Below are 4777 nucleotides of genomic sequence, written 5' to 3' on the forward strand. Positions count from 1 at the left end.
ATGAAAAGACCAAAAGACTGCAGCAGATGGGGACAGACTCTCGCTGACGTATCTGCTAGGCACATTTTCAGCTTTGCTTCTCACTCTGAGACTTGCTGGGGCAGCGCATGTGTGCTGTGCAGTAGCGCTGCCCCAGCCTGTCAGCCTGACAGCTGAAATACACACACACACAAAACTTTCCCTTTCTCTTTCACGAGATCTAAGCTACCATAAATTGACAGCTCTCTTCACCATCTAGTAATTCGGTTTCATACGGATATGACACTCAACGCTCTAATGTGCTCTGTGTGGATGAATGCACTCAGGAGGACAGATTGAAGTGGCAACAGTGAGGTTACTAAAATGAAAGTAGCATACGTATGTAATCTGGCAATCAGTAGAAGGACAGTTTAGATGTTTAGGTGCATTTGATATTTTTTTGCATTATTCATTATTGGGGAAGGGGGGAGCCATACCAGTTTTCAGGTATCCTTTCTACAAAACAAGGGCAATGAGAAAATCAGGAAAATCTAGACGAGAGAGCGGGAAAAAAATCCAATGAAAAGACCGTTTACTATTCCACTGGGTACTGGTAACACATACGACACCAATTAGCAGTGTGACATGAGTGTCACCGCATAATGAACCGAAGAAAAAGCAGTGTGAGAGGAGGGCTCCTGTGCCGTGGAACCAGTAACAACTCAAATCAGAGAAGGTATTTGTCCATTAACCAAGAGTGGCAGAATGATATGAACGCTTTATCTACAATAGAAGAGGCGCATGTTTTGTATGTTTCACGTCTTCTCTCTCTCTCTCTCTCTCTCGTTTGCCATTTTGCCTGTATTTGATAGTAACAGTAGAGATATTTTTGTGGAACTGAACCAAAAAAATTGAGGATTGGGTCTGGATCTTCCTCTGACCATAGCACTGTGTATACCATACATGTAGGGGACAAGGACACCAAATAGGAGTCCCCCGAGGGCTTGGCTTCGAGGTAATGAAATCAATAGGAGAGGAGTCACTACACTGACTTGTCTGCTGCCACCGGTTTATCCATCTGAGAAGCTGTTTGCTTACACAAGCAGATCGCTGAGCAGATTCCAATAAAAGAAAATGGCAAAGCCTATTCCAACCACACATACAGTAGACATCACCTCCCAGAGGAGTTCTATCCATTAAACGAATGCCATTAACCCTGGGTTCAAATCTAAAACACTCGCCAAGCACAGACGTGGTCCAAGGTCAAATCTTTACAAACATTCCTCAGCTTTCTCCTGTGTCAAACCTGCAGCTTGTCGTTGCCTTGCAGAGCAATAACAAGGCTGTGAAGCAGATATGTTGCTGTCACTCCAAAACAAGAAGCCAGTCTCATAAAACTGTGCTGTGAGTGTGAGTGCAGTGTTCAGCACCTTGAAGGCGCAGTCAGTCAGTCAGTCAGTCAGTCAGTCAGGAAGCTGGGGTATTTTATGTCACGTTGTAGAGAAGCGAGACGAGGCGAGGGGATGAACAAAGAATAACAAAACTTTCTGTTATTCACATGTGTCATAAAGGGCTCGGCTAAGAGAGCTGTGACGCAGTGACAGTAGTAAACAAGGGAAGGAGGTCTAATGGATTTAAGTGTGAGGTGAACCTGAGACTCAGCTGTAATTCAGTCACGTCTCCCCTTTCATTCTCTAAAAAATGTTATGGCACTTTCGTCCACAGCTGGATCAGCTGTCCTGCTGGCTGCAACTGAATTGTGTACTTATCATCCAGAGAGCTGTCAAGCATTCTTTCTCGCATATATACTTTTTTGTTTTTGTTTTTGACCAGTATATTGAGGACACTGAAAGTTTTGGTATTTAGATTTAAAGTCCAACGTTATTATTACGGCTTCTTTTTCTTTTATGAAAAAATCAAAAGATGGAGCTTGACTGATGATTTTAAGAGCTTAAAAAGACTTATAAAGATCTACAAAATCTTTTTCATTTTAACTATGAAGAATGCCTAATAATTTAGCACGATATATTTGTATGCAGCTAATTTCCTGCCTGAACGTAACAAACAAACAAATTTACAAATGCCCTATGATTCACTGACAAACACACTCTGGTTGGCAAATACAAAACACCAAACTAAAGCATTTTGTTTGTGTATGTACACAACATAGATTTTGCTCTCAATTTCTAGTTTCCATCATATCTAACCAGCTGAAAACATATAAAAAACACTACAGTTTTATCATACCGACATGCTTCATGCGACATGCAATTTTGAACTTCATATTCAAGGTTCAACCATTTTAGGTCACCAATATGACAGATATCCTGTGTCATAAATGTGTTCAATGCCAGTGGAAAAATGGGACCACAACAGCAAACAGGATTTAATGATGATGAGATGAAATGCCTGCTAAACAAAGGTGAATGCATTATGGCTCCATCTAAGTTCAGCATCTAAAACAAGATGGCTTAGAGTGGATTAAAGCTGAATACCATATATAATATGATTTTGTCCGTCTTTACCGTATGCATTATCAACGTTGTTTGTCTGCTGGTTCACTGGTAAACACAGGGTATATGAAAAAAAAAAAATCACATATACTAACACACACACTTAAATGCAAAACTACACATAGCTTCTGTCTGGAGAGCTACAGCTCATTACCATGGTACCTGAGGCTTAAAGCAGAACTAGGGGTTTCCCTGCGAGAGCATGAGGGCGAGCTATGGCTCCGAAAACATCAAACCAGGCATTTACAAATCCACTTTCAAATGATGAAGGTTTCACCAAGAGTGGTATTTCCCTCCCTCGTTATTTTGTTCATTGAGCACTACAATGGTACACCGCAAATCCAATTAAGTCTAAAAGGGAAACGCAAAAGAAAAATGAGTCTTCTCCTGCATAAACGGTGTTAACTACTAACTAGCCCCTGACAGATGGATAAAGAGCTATGAGGAGATGAGGCAAACTCTTGAGCGTGGGGGACAAGCAGATGGAATCTTCTTCACACACAAAGTAAAGAGCTGTGAGGACTCAGGGAAATTGAAACAACAGAAGGTGAATGGACTTGGAATTAAACTCTCAAGGTTGATAGTCACGCATAGCCAGACCTCCACACTTTGTTTTAGCCCTGTGCAAGGGCTGGAGAAAGGTGAACCCATTGTCATTCTGGTATAAAGGAGAAAAAAAACACTCTGGCATGTTTGTATTTCTTTAAACCAATCCCAATCATCTTGGGTGGTGCTAAGCCCAGGATGCAGCGACAGTGCTGGCATTAAATTGGCAAAATCCATTCGAAAGAAAACGGCACATAAAACAGTAACAGACTCTTGGCGACTATGTGAAACAATTTTTACTGTCCAAAAAAAGACAAATATAACTGCAGGGTTTTCACCTGGTCCTCCATTATCGCAACCAATGTGGACAAAACCCTGGCATTTTCACGCCATGTCTTTGTGTTTACCCTTGCTAGCTCGCTGCAGACGACAGGCCATGCTTAGAAGATGGAACTTTTTCCATAACTGGTGAGCAAACATGCAAGAATGTCCCTTTTAAACATATTCTTACAATCATTCACCGATGGATCATACCTTATTGTACAATTAATCTTTGTCAAAGCTTGCCATTTTCAGAGTGTAGGTTGTAAGCTTGGAGGTTGTTATTGTTGTTTCACGTGGTGATGGGGACTTTGAAAACCGTATCACGCAGATAGCAGAAAGGGAGAAGAAATCCGCCTGAAATAGACGGCCAGTGGCAGACTTATACCCACAGCCTACCTCCTGTGAGTCAGACTAAGTTGATAATACATGACGAGCATCACTCTATAGAGACGCCAAGACACAGGTGTACATGCAGTCTGGAGATCTCATAAACACATCAGTCTGTGTCTTTGTTGGGACAAGCACTCGCCCGCGGGGCTGTAGAGCTGTGAAGAGAAGTGCAGTCTGAACAGATCCATTCAAAGTTGGAGTTTAATTGTTCTGCTTCTGACAAAGGAAGAAAAGCAAGTTCTGATGTGCATATGGTCTCCACGGACGTGAGGTCACTGACCAAACTGCTTTAGCTGATGATGAGATAAAGGGATGATGCATGAACCTGCCAGATGTAGCCAATACCACAGCTGTACTTTCTCCACTGCAACCTTCCCTCCTCCCTCTGCTCTCTCTCTCCTATGCTCCCTCCCCCTCTCACTTAACCCCCCCCCACCCTCTCTCTCTGTCTCTCTCTCTCTCTCTCTCTCTGTCTCTCTCTCTCTCTCTCTCTCTCTCTCTCTGTCTCTCTCTCTCTCTCTCTCTCTGTCTCTCTCTCTCCACACACACTCTGATGCACACATGCAGAAAAGAGGAGAAAGCCAGAGAGGAGAACTGCAGCGGCACGATGGGGATATTCTGCCTGCGTGGGCTCCGTCGCTGAGGCGTCCGGAGTTTAGCCACTGAGTGCGTGCGTGTGTGTGTGTGTGTGTGTGTGTGTGTATGCCTGCGCGTGTGTGAGTGTGTGTGTATGCATGTGTGAGTGAGTGAGAGCCCCTGCCGACGCCGTGCAAAGAAAGGAAAGGGGAACAGAGGAGAGCGGGTGGAGAGGAGGAAAAGAGAGGGGGAGTGTTGACTCTGACTGGGGCTTAGAGGAACCTCACGCCACTGGATCAGAGGACGCCGATGTGCAACAACTACTCTAACTACTGCCGCTGCTGCTCTGCCTGCGTGCCGCTGCCTGCCTAGCTTCTTAACTTCTGCCATGGCATAGCCTCCTCTTCCAGCTCGCCTCTAATCCACCAAGGAAACGGGCATGCACGGGCACAACCAGGGATCTAGACTAT

General features: G+C 44.0%; 1 protein-coding gene across 2 annotated transcripts in view; it reads right to left on the bottom strand.

Moving 5' to 3' along the window:
* Positions 1 to 4777, bottom strand: part of dock1 (dedicator of cytokinesis 1) — a 164684-nt gene that overhangs the window by 63923 nt on the left and 95984 nt on the right. The gene's annotated exons all lie outside the window — the stretch shown is intronic.

Source organism: Enoplosus armatus, chromosome 20 (genome assembly GCF_043641665.1).
Source record: "Enoplosus armatus isolate fEnoArm2 chromosome 20, fEnoArm2.hap1, whole genome shotgun sequence".
Lineage (NCBI taxonomy): Eukaryota > Metazoa > Chordata > Actinopteri > Centrarchiformes > Enoplosidae > Enoplosus > Enoplosus armatus.